Source organism: Falco peregrinus, chromosome 11, assembly GCF_023634155.1.
Source record: "Falco peregrinus isolate bFalPer1 chromosome 11, bFalPer1.pri, whole genome shotgun sequence".
NCBI classification, from domain to species: Eukaryota; Metazoa; Chordata; class Aves; order Falconiformes; family Falconidae; genus Falco; species Falco peregrinus.
In genome coordinates this window covers 13,141,851-13,154,310 of record NC_073731.1, presented here as the reverse complement: position 1 = coordinate 13,154,310, position 12,460 = coordinate 13,141,851, and positions in this window count along the sequence as shown.

The following is a 12,460-nucleotide window of genomic DNA, read 5'->3' as shown; positions in this document are numbered from 1 at the left end:
CTAGTCCCACGGGACTCGCTCCAGGAAGCTACTGGGATCATGGCAGTGGTAGCGGAGCTGAGCCACACAGAGGGTGCCGAATGCACGCTGAGTGCACGGGCAGCTGCTGCACAGCACACACGAGGCTGCAGCGGTGAACTATGGACCTGGAGCATGTGTGCGAGGTGGGACATCCCGTCCCTCGGGAGCAGCTCAGGGCCACTTTAAGGTGGTGCTGCCAGTTACCTTTTGCCTTCCAGCTGCTTGGGAAAGGAGGGGACGGCTCTGCACTGGAAGCGTTCAGTGGAGGGGCAGGCAGCATGTTGGGGCGTGTGGGCAGGGCAGGAGCAGCCCCATGGCTGGATCACCCCTCCAGCCCTGGGCTCCTGGGGAGCATTGCTGGGGAAAGCTGTGTTTCTGCCACAGCAGAATGGCATGCCGACAGCCCGAGGAGGCAGGAGAGGCATTTGACAGGGAATCCCAGCAGCTTGCCTTTGCTGTGTGCCCTTCATGGCTAGCCGGTTCCCTGCACGAGAGCACTGGCGCCTTGCAGTCAGCTCTGCAGCTTGGATTGCAGCTGGTGTTTCCGTGCCGCTTGCTGAGAGGCACGATTTGCTCAGCTGCAACCCAAGCTCCTCTCTCCTCCAGAAAGCAGCAGGAAAACCCACAGGGCTGGGAAAAGAGCCCTGCTCCCTCTCCATCCTCCTCGCCACCGGCCCAACCGCTGTCAGGAGCACCCTGGGACTGAGCCCACCCTCCTGGCCAGGGTGCAGTCATCTGGACAGAAATGGAGGGGTGAATTTTGATTGATTTGTGCTGGATTTATTCTGGGTCTTAGTGTACCAGAGGGTGGCTGGTGGGTGTCCAGGACATCAGTGCAGGGGGTGTGCCAGTGAGGCTGTTGTGGTGTTACCTGGTCTGCTTGCAGACCCACCACCCAGGGTGCCACGCACTGCTGCATCGGCCGTGTGCTGCAAAGCTGCTCACCCTGCTGCCATGCAGCCAGAGCAGGCTCCCAGCAGGAAGATGAAGAAAACTACAGCCATGGCGATGCTGCTGCCCACCATGTGCAACAGCTCCCTTGAGACTGGAGAGGGGATGGAAGGAGACCTTGTCCTGCAGGGTCTGCTGTGGGGGAGACTGGAAGCAGCTCCATCTTGTCTGAGTCCATATTGCGCCCAGCATCTGTGTGTCACTTTGGCAAGCTGTGGGGCTTTAGACTAGGTTGTGAAGTCCTACCATCCACAATCACTTAAGAGTCCCACAAGGGCTGTCAGTCTCAAAGTCCTGCTGTGATTCCAGTCCAAAACTCTTCCTGTGTTTTCAGCGGGCTATGGGATCCCTGTCCCAGAGCTTTTGTCATCAGGTCGTCTGGTCTTTCTGGGACACTCCACGCCAAACCTACTGTGAAAGTCCCTGAGGCTATGCAGACACTGGGTTACTATTCCAGTCCGCAACCAAGATCCCTGCATTTCCTTCTAGTCCTTTCCCCAGCTTGTTTCACGCGTTTCCCTCTTGCTTTGTATCAGAGGTTGCCTGGGCTTGAGCCCTAGGAATGGGAAGAGGAATCTGAGCCTACGTAGACCTTCTTTTCACATGGTGAAGAATTATTTACACTTGGGTTGGGATTTGCTGCTCTACTAATTTTGTTGTCTCCTTGTTTGCCTGTTTGTCCCACATTTCAGATGGCATTCCCTCCCTCCCCCTTCCTTCCCTTGCTGCCCACGCTTGTGGGTATCTGTCCTCCCTCCTCTTCCTGGCTGGCCTGGTTAGGCAGGTGCAAGAAGGAAGATAATCCATCAACTCAAATATCACCTAGTTTTATGGAGAAAGGGGAAAAGAGATGGAAAAACTACATGACCTTTAAAAGAAGTGAGCCCTCAGGTTCCCTTCCCCCACCCAGAAGCGGCTGCTCTGCTGTAACCTTCTCCTCCCTGCCCCAGCATTTATTTATAAGCACCATCAATAATTAAGAACCTGCCTGCTTGCCTCAGCTGCGGTGTTGACAGAGGCCTCTCTCTGATGTTTCCTGGCTCAGCCTGGCTGCTTTGCTCACTTGGGCTTTTAATTTTCTTCCCCTGCCTTATTAGAAACACAGGAATCACCCACCTGGAACAGACTGGAGATCCGGAGAGCCACAAGAGCTCCCTGCAGTGGGCTGGTGACCACAAGAGCTGCTGGCTCTCCTGGCCCCACAGCAGCAGCACGGGCTGGGATACCTGGGGTGTCCCTGCTATGGGCACCACTGCTCCCTCCCGGAGTCAGGTGCTGGGAGAAGAGAACCCCTTGTCCACATCTGACGGCCAGGGAGCCCCCATGCTGGCAGCTCCTTGCTGAGAAAGCAGCCAGCGAGGGCACTGTGGCTGGGGTCCAGCCCCGGGGGAGCACCATCACCCTGGGCACCCAGCCAAGGAGGTGGGAGAAGGAGAGACCCACCAAGCAGTGCAGCTAAAAAGCACGGCCGAGCAGGGTGAGCTGGCCCTGGCAGGCGGAGCTGGAGGCCTTACAGTAAAGGGGTACAGCTGGAGTTAGAAATCAGGGATGGAAAGCTTTACAGTGCCCTGGAAGAAGCACCGCAGGGCAGAACCCGGGGACAGGCCAAGCGCAGAGGCAGCAGCCAGGCTTGGCACATCACTGGCACTTCAAAAGTCCTAGGGAACACTCCGGGTCACACCTTGTGGGTTCAAAGGCACCCTGCAGGCATCAGGCAAGCTCTGGCCATGGAACAATCCCTCAAGCGTGTGGTTTCCAGGCAGCCTGGAAAGCTGCAAGCAGAACCTGCAGTGTGCTGGGGCTGAGCCCAGGACCCTTTGCCAGTGTGATCCCGATGCAGCGACGAGGCGCAGGAGGGAAGCCTGGCTCTCCCCGAGGCAGCCTGCGGTGCTGTCAGACGGGCAGAGACGTGCAGACCAGCAGTGGCAGACAGCTGCAGCCCGAGGTGCTCAGCAGCACGCACCCAGCTCCCCACAGCACGCAGCATGGTGCCCCGGGCTCCCCGGCTCCACCGGCTGAGGCCTGAAGGGGATTGCAGAGGGGGCCGGGGCTCGGCCGGGGCCCCCCACACCCCGCTGCAGGGACAGGGAGCGCCTGGGAGCCAGACACAGCAGCACAGAGCAGATCTGTCACAGAGCATGGCTCTGGAGGGACGGTGATGGCATCTGGCAGCTCCTCAGCCCTGCCGATGCCAGGCTGCACTGGGGTGGGGAGAGGGCACCGAAGGACAGTGTCAACTCAGCAGCCCTTGGTGCGCAAGCTCCCAGGCTGTCCTGTCCCATCAGTGTGAGATTCCTGCCACAGTGACCACCCTGATGTTGTCCTTGCTGTGATGGGTTGGACAGGGTCCCCCCTTCTGTCCCCCAAAGCTGCCCCACACCAGACCCTACAACTGCTGATGCAGGATGTATTGGAGCTGCTGCTGGGGGCACCAAGGGCCTGCAAAATGGAAAAGGTGCCTTCTTCCCCAGGCACCCCCACCTCCCCAGCCCACGCAGCCCAGCTGTCCCAGGGGTGCTATAAGACCTCACCCTGCTCCCCACTGGTCTCCGTCTTCTGTGGGTCAGGCTCTGAGGAGCATCCCCAGCCTTCAAGGGAAGGGGGTGACCCCCTGCAAGGGGTATCAGGTGTCCCTCTGCAAGGGGCGTCACAGCCAAGCGGGTCTTGAAGGTAAGTAAGGCAAGCAGGGATGATGGCCTCGTTTCAAATATAACAAAGCCCCTGGACGTCTGAGCTGTTTTCTGGTTCCCACGAGGGAAGATGCTGCACTGCCTGCTCTGGGCTTTTCAAAATCTCCCTGTGAACTGCCTGTGCTGTAGGACCTGATCCCTCGCCCACATCTCTCTAGAGCGCTTACCACTGTCGCGAGCACCTTGGGTTTATCAAAACACAGGACGCAACACAACAGGGAGCAGTGGAAATTGGGGCAGGGAAGGGAATGACACAGAGTCACAAGCTAAAATGCAAAGCATGGACCACAACAGGGGAAAAAGAGAGCATGTGAAACCAACAGAGTCTCCGTGAGAGTGCTGGAAAACAGCCTCCCACTAACTCTCATCCCCAGCCTGGGAAGGGAAAACTTCACACCTGCTCTGACTGTCGTGAAGGCTGCAACAAGCTCAGACAGGAATAGAAGTCACTAACTAGATGCTCTCCCTCCTCCAAGTGGAAATGCAGCCAGCTCTCCTCTCCCACATGGCACCCCAGCTTGGCTCACACACCCGCTGCCGGGTTTGCCAAGCGAGGAGATGCTGTCCACATCAGAGAGCCCTGCAGCCGGTGGCCAAGTGCACAGAGCAGGCAGGAATGTGACCAGCACAGCCGAGGGGAGCTGGCCACAGCTGGCACCCTTGGCAAACACACAACAGCACCCCATTTCACAGGAATAGAGGCGCAGGGGAGGAAGGCTAGCAAAAGTGTTCAGTGACCAGCATTTCTGTATGAATTACCTCCTTCATAGCCCAGCCTGCTGCAATTGTGCACTGTTTCTGTGCACATCTATCTCCTCCTGGACTGTGCTAAGGGAGATGTCTTCTCCATCCCCTCCAAGGAGCTGAATGACAGTGACTTGGCAGTGAGGGGACATATGCTCCAGGGACAGGACCTGTGGAGATTGTTGTGACACAGTAGTGACAGTGGATACCCTAAATTGCAGACAGCGCTGATGGAGATGCCCAGCCCTGGGCATCAAGAAGAGCCAGCAGCAAGTGCCAGAGTCCCTCCAGGAAAAGAGGGATTGCTCAAGAGGCCACCCAGTTCTGAGCAAAAGTAGCAGGCATTGCACCAACACAGCCATCTGAAGCAGAAAGGCTGGGAATATCTGAGAAAATCCTCCCTGAGTCCCTTTTGCTGCCCAAACACAGCCCCATGCTCCCAGCAGGGCTCACAAATAGGGTGTTTCTGCTGCTTTCAGCCTGAGACACTTTCTGGCAGGACGGCTGCTCTGCTTTTCCCCTCCTCCTCCTCATTTCAACAAGGGGGGACTGGGGGCTTGTCCTGCCCAAGAGAAGCTTGCTAGACTTTCAGAGCTGTAACTACCTTTGCAGGCAGTCACCCAGTGGGGATGAGCAACCCTGTCCAAACAAGAAATGTTCCAACAAGGAAGAAAGGAAGCGGGGGCGAAGGAGCGTGGAGGAAGCTGCGGCTGTGGTCGTGTCCTAGGCATTGCTTGTAGATTATAGCATAGCCTGGGAGGTGGGCACAGGGGAGAGCTGCAGAGCAGGTCCAAGGGGTCTGGGGTTCTGCCAGCACCTCCCACGTCAGTCCCACCGTGACTGGGCCTGAAAACCAGGGAAGCTGGAGCAAACACAGCAGCCTTAAATCTGGCAGTGCTGGTTCTCCATCTCTTTTCTGTAGACTGAAGGGTGGAGAGAAAGGGAGGGGAGCCTGGCACAGCTCCTGCCCAAGCCTAGTGTGCCATCTGGCATTTGGATGCAACGCGAGGGCTGAGTGGGAGTCAGAAGAGAGACCTGAGTCTTCTGGCCTGACGCTGGAGGGATCTCAGAGAGTGGGAAGGAGAGAGGGCTCCAGCAGCAAGGAGAGAGGCGTTTGCAAACAGAAGCCAGTAGGTCCCTGGGCACAGATCCTGCCTGCAAGAAGGTTTTCATGATTCAGTCAAGAAAACATATGATCTGGGAAAAGAATTTAAAAACTAAGAAGAAGCAAATAAACTGTCTTGCGTAGGGAGCTTCAGCTTGGCAGGATGAGGCACTGTGTCTGCCCTTTTCCTCTCACCCTGCTACAAGCAGCAAGGGTCTCTGAAGGAAAGGGGTTCCCACGGTGGGAAGTGTTACTGGAAGCTGCTGAGCTGAACCAAGCAGGGATAAATCCAAGTTTTGAGGGAGTAGAAAGGATTTGTTGGTACACCGTGGCTGTTCAGATGGGCAGGACGGCACAGAGGTGGGGTTAGCAAAGTGTAGCCCTACCAAGCATCTTGGGCAAACACCGGGGTGGAGGGTGTCCTGCCCCAGAGCCAGAGTCTGGGATGTACAGGAAAGATGTAACAGCTATCCACTTTTGCCTCCATCTTCTTGGGATGTGATTCCTGAGAGGCACAGCCTCAGCAGATGAAGAAAACTTCCCACACTATTTTTATATCTGCACTAAAGTAACCTGGATAAAAGAAACCTTCCTGCTTCAGAGTTCAGGCCAGAGGAGGAGTGGCATAAGAAGGAAAAAAACATCCCCTTTGGGCAGGTTGTATCCTGACTAACCCCATGGCAGCTGGGCTGTGCCCTGTGGGAGATGGGAGACAGGTCCAGGTGTATCCTGGGACTGGCTTGCACCAGCAGCGGAGGAAGGATGCCCGTTTTCACAGAACTTGGTGAGATGCATGGTGGTGGGGATGCCAACCATAACGACAGGGCAGATCCCCTGATTATTTCTTCACCTGTTTTGTTTCTGTAATGAATCTCAAAGAGAGAGCGTCCAACCCACCTGCACCCTCAGGCTTTGGTGGGATCATTTATCTCACACCCCCACAGGGCTCCTGTGTGCCGTTGGAAAGGCCAGGGTGAGAAAAGCTCCGGCAGCCTGCCAGCTGGCAGGCTCTGCCCTCTCCCCTGTGCTCAGATCCATGGGCAACGCCTGCGGGATGTCCCAGGGAGAAGAGCCTCCGCTCCCACCGCTGAGCCCTGCTCCCTGCAGAGCCGACACAGGCAGCAGATGGGCCGGTTTCTCCCTGCCAGCACAGGCAAGGGGGCTGGAAGGTAGGAGGTGGAACCAAATCCAGTCTAATTAAGGGTAATTACCATTCATCCCAGGAAGCAGTAAGAGACAGAGCCCACGTTCTCCCAGGCTATTAATAGCTGTCAGCAGCTGCACGGTTCCTGCTGGGACCCAGGGAGAGCGGAAAGCTTTGGGAGGAGCAGCAGCATGGGAGAGCATCCTGCTCTTCCATCCTTCAGCACTGGCTGTGCAGGGGGCTTTTTCCTCCTTTCAGTATGCTGTTTCTTTTGCCGCTTCCCCCAGGACTCCAGGAGATGCCGGCTACTTTTAAGCAGCATTTTCCACCAAGAGCTGCAGGGAGCCAGCCAGAGGAGGGCCTGGAGCCAGGGCTTTGGAGCCAGTCCCTGCTTCTCAGCATCCTCAGTTTGCTGAGTTCCCCCATTTTTGGCAACTTTCTGTGCTCCTCATTGAAAGGGTAGAAGCCATCCATGCATGAGGACTCCCCTGGCACCAAGGACAAACCTTGCTGGCTCCTGCCCTAGTGAATCGCTTCGGTGTCAGGCAGACATCAAACACCAACTGCCTCCTCTCAACCCTGACCTTCAGCTGCGCCCACAGTTCTTCCCCCTGGTGAGATGAACCGCATCTGACAGATGGGGGTTGTCTTGCTGAAGGCATCAGCTAAAGAAAATACCCCACATGGCATAAAGGACTCAAAATTATATCCTGAACTGGTATGGTGACTTCTGGCTATCACAGCATGATAGGAAGACAAAGGGGGCTGCAGGAGATGTACTAGCAGAGCTGAGCAGCAGGACACATGCAGAGATGGGTTTTATGCCCTTCCACTCCTGCTACCTCCAGCTGCCACTGTGAACAAACAGCCTGCTGCTTGCCATGGGCAAAAACCTCACCAGATGTGTTTGTGCAGTCCCTGAGAAGGCAGCTGGTGCTGGTGCCATACCACCAGGGTGAAGCCAAGAAGCAGATTAGGAGAGCAGAGCAGAGGTGAGATTTGCTTGGCTGCAGGGTGTCTTGGTGGCTGGGCAAAGCAGGCGGGAGGAGGGAAAGGCGCTTTTCTGTGCCTGAACACTGCCCTTTCCTGCTCCAGCACTAGGCAACGCCTGGCAATAGTCCCCAACCCAGCAACACCCAGCACGGTTTCACTGCCAGAGCTGCACGGCTGTCAGCAATGCTTGCACTCAGAGCTGCTGGGGGCAAGGGTTCCCCTTGGGTCCCCTTCCCTCAGCTGCTTGCCTTGAAGTGGAAGATGCCTAGTTTTAGAGGGACCACATCTAGAATCTTCTTTGAGATAAGTAAGGCTCTGTTTCTTGCTGGACCCTATTACCAAAAGAAACCAGGACAACGGCAGAGAAGGGAAATGTAAGAACAGATGTTTGGGTCCAAAGAGGGAGCTCCACAGGCCAGCCATGGATGAGAAACTTCGTCTCTAACCTCTGCAGGTCCCTGCAGCACACAGGCTGTGTACAGGCCACCAGCCTCTCTTCCTGCATGATTTTCAGCAACTGCAGCCTGGGGTGCTATGAAAGACCATTTGTGGATGGAGCAGATTTTTGAGGTGCTCTGACAAAGCCTGAGCTTCTGCTGCTACAGCTCTAGAAATTACACCCAGTTGTGATATTGAAGACATGGGCAGATAAAGCAAGGATTTTCCTTTCTCTCCCCTTCCCAGAATGACATGGTGCTGCCTTCATTCCCACATGGCTCATCTCCCAGCAAGTCCTTACAAGCACCCTCAAAGACACAAAGAAATCAGAGTGGAAGAAGCCAGGTAGGGTAACATGTTTCTAGTCCATCATGCCTGGGACACTAAAAAAGGTTGTCACCCTACAGCCATAGCACTTCCTGCAGAACAGCACCCAAACCTTTGCATTAGCAGCAGCAGATGCCCTGTGGGATATATCCCTCCCACACAAGGCACTGCAGGACCTGGCTCCTGTCCTATTTATTTGTTGTGATGAGAAGTTCGACTATTGTTACACTGTCCTCAAACTGCAGGCAAAGACAGTGGAGCTGATAATGCACAACACCATCACAGGCGCTGTCTGGGGGAAATCTGAGATCTTCCAGCTGGAAAATCTGAGATCTTCCAGCTGGAGGGATACAGAGGGCAGCTGGGATTTGCTGGTAGGGTGATGCTCTAGTCACTAAGGCCAGGAAGCATTGCCTTCCCGCATCCCCTCCCTCTGATATGAACAGGGGGAATGGGAATGGATATGGGAATGGATATGGGTGTTTTACCCTCCACACAGTCAGCTGCTCCATGGCATTTGAGGAGCAACTGCCACTTGCACACCCCACTGGAAACACATGCTAATATCCACACACGTGGAAATAAATGCTAAGGTAGATAAAGAGTTAACACAGCTACAACCCCTTGTTTTCAGCATATGATTCAGCACCTGATTGCATCCAGTTCAACAACTGCTGCAATACTTGGGCAATATTGTCTCTAGGAATCAATGACTCTGCCCAGACACAGCTGGAGTCCATTGGACCATGAAGTCTGCAAACCATGACATTTGCATTATATTAGCAGTGGGGTGGGCTAAAGTCTTAGTGTTGGTGGCTTGTTGAAGGCTCACCTCAGAAACAGCACAAATGTGGAGGCAGCTCAGGGGGGCTGTTTCTGTGGAGCCAGTTTGGCTATCCCCTTTGCTATCTGGGAGTCAAACGGAATGCGTGCATGGAAGTCAGTGCGGGAGAAAACATTTCTTGATTTATATCACTCTCATTTCTGTTTTTCAAGATCTCAAAAGCCCTGAAGATGTTTTTCCCAGGAATAACATGGTCATTGTGGGGCCAGTGTTTGTGAAGGGCTTTGCAAGGCTTCTGACACCCCCGCTGTGTTTAACACCAGCTCGACTCACAGGCAGTGTCAGTGTCTTCCTGGGAGCTGAGTGACAGAATCAGGCCACACCTAGAAAAGTACATTGCTGCCAAAGTCTAACTCCCCATCTTTGAAACTCACAAAGGGAGCCTCAAAATCTTGATCCTTTTTTTTAATCTGTGCCTCTTTGCATTTATTGTTTTCTTGCTGAGCCTTTCGGGTAATCCTGGATATCGTTTGTAACATCTTCTTCATGACCAGGAGGTATATCTTATATGAAAGTCGGTGCAGCTTCCCAAAAATGCCAGCTATTATGGGACTTGCAGTACTATCATCAGAGCTGGCACCAGTATTATGTATGCTCCCACAGGGCACAGGCTGGCTACGCTCCTCGTGTACCCACTACTGGGCACATCAGCATTTTGAAGGAGCAAAACAAAGCCACGTTTCAGTCTGAAAATCTATTGGCAAATACCAAAATGCTTAGATCTGAGAAATGGGAAAGAGGAGATGCGTGTTTTCACCCCTTGGCTTACTCTTTCTATTCCGCAGCATTATACATGCAGTTGCTGCCTTGCTGAGGATTCAGGTCTTTCCCCTGCTCTACAAGAGGCTGCTCACTAAGAGAATGAAGAAAAAACAGGCCAAGGAGAGATGGGAAGGCAGCAGATGGACCAAGACCTCCTTGCTGTTGGCGCAGTTCTCAGATTTGCTCTCCTCCCCCTCAGGCCTGCCTGCGACCTGTCATTCAGGGGTAACAGCCCCAAAATGCGAGTCCTTGAAGCAAGCCAGTTTCAGGCACTGACAGCGTATCTTTAGCTACTAAGTTGTTGCACATACGCGACAAAACAAGGATCTTGAGCGCAGGGAAGCACACACCGTTTGAACACCGGTACCTCACCACTCACGGAGCACAGCTTGCCCTGTTCTTTCCACGCTGCCGAGATGCCGCAGCAGCTGCCGCTGCAGGAGCGCACAGGCCCTTGGCAAACGCCCCCCCAGCACTGCGGGAACAGCACCGCGGGGAGCGCGGGGACATTGCGGGGACATTGCGGGGAGCGCACACGCTCCTCCCGTGCCGGAGAAGGGGGGGTCCCGGCCAGGCGCAGTCGCGGTCCTGCAGCACTCCGGGTTTCAGCAGCATCAGCGAGGTGGGGTGACGGGGGCCGCCATCCCCGATCCCATCCCTCTCCTTCCCGCCGTGTCCCGCCCCCCGCGCAGCCCCCGGCCGCAGGCAGAGCGTGCCAGCTGCCCGGCCCGGAGCGACCCCCGCCGCCGGTGTGCCCCCCGCCACCGCCCCGCCACCGCCCCGGCAACGGCCGCGTCCCCAGCAACGGCGGCGGGTGCTCCCGGGGCGGGGGGCGGCCGGGCGGCCCGTACCCACCCGCAGCCACGGGCAGAGCCGGCAGCCGAACCCGCGGGGCCGAGGGGCGAGCGGGGGCCGCGGCTGTTCCGCGCCGGTACCCGCTCCCGGTGGCCCCGCGGCGCCGCGGCGGACACCCGCCCTCCCCCGCGGCGGGCTGCAGGTACCGTCGTTCATCTAGCGGCCGGGCTAACGGGTTTTCTCGCCTCCCGGGCACTCTGGAGCGGACCGTGGCCGGGAGGAGCGAGCGGCGGGCGGCCTGCGGGGCCGGCGGGACCGGGCTGGCTGCGCGGGGGTGGCGGGGGCTGCAGCGGGTGATGCTCTGGTCCTAAAGGGCTTTCATGTTTCTGACACCCCCCTGGGACAGGGACCCCAGCCTGGGCATGCTGACAGGCAGCCAGGACCACGGTGCCAGCCCTCCCTCCGCCTGGAGGACAGTGATGACATTAACCATATTCCCAAATGGCCAGCTAGCCTCATTCTGCCCAATCTCCCATTACATTTCTCCCCATACATTTAGCTGAAGCTAAACAGATTCCTCATTTGGCGTGCTTTTTTTAAAAAAAACTTACTTAGTCCATCGCAGAGACTCTGCCCCTTGATGAGCCTGCAATATGCTGTCCTAATGCACACTTAGCATCAGCCTTTCAAAGTGCAAGGGAGTGTGGCAAGTCCCGGCAGGTGGGAGCGGGATCAGCGATGTTAGCCAGCACTCAGGATCGTTTGCCAATGTCCCTGCTAGCCTGCCTGGAGTAAAGGTAACCGCACAAAGGCCAGGACACCTGCAGAACAACTGGCATTTTCAGGATGCTGATGCAGTGATGTGAGAGCTTCCACAATTTCTGGGTAGTCTGAGCTTCAGTGCGAATGCAATCTCGGCTGGGGCACAGCCACCCTCAGAAAGAATTTCTCCTGCACTTACAAACTCTCCAGTAAACGTGATGTTTACAGTTGCTCCATTTCTTGGATCACCATACTGCTGGTAGGAGGCATCAGTCAAAGGTCACTGGTTTCTAAGCAACCCTTCCGTTTTGGTCTGTCTGGGCTTTGGTGTGAATCAAAAGAGCAGAAATATTTTATTTCCAGAACAAAACAGGCTCAACCGAAGAAGGTTTTTTAGGCATGCTGGGGAGCTGTGTAAGTTGGCTGTGTGAGTGGATTTCTGGCAGCTTCTTCCTGGGAAGGGAAGCGTGATTTCATTTTATTTTTTTTTTTAGAAGCTTTAATATCATAGACCTTTCAGCCTAATTTGGGTGTTAAATGACATAAACTGGGAATTTACTACATGACCCCATTCATTATATATCATTTAACAGAGCGTTTTTAGCATAGGTGACTGATGTGTCTGTAGAGTGGGTGGGAAGGAGCGTGCATCAATGCCGTTGGCTTGGCCTATTGGTAGTGAATTGCAGTGCTCCTCCGGTGTGTAAATACACACCTAGCAAACCCAGCCATGGGAACTGGCTTGGCATGTTAGCTCCGGCTGGGCGAGACTCCTGCAGCCAAGGCAGAGGGGCTGCAGCAGTGAAAGGGGCCCTTCCCCTGTCAGGAAGCGCTCCCGCTGGGGCGGTGGGAAGGGGTGCAGTGGGAGCAGCAGCTCAGCAGCA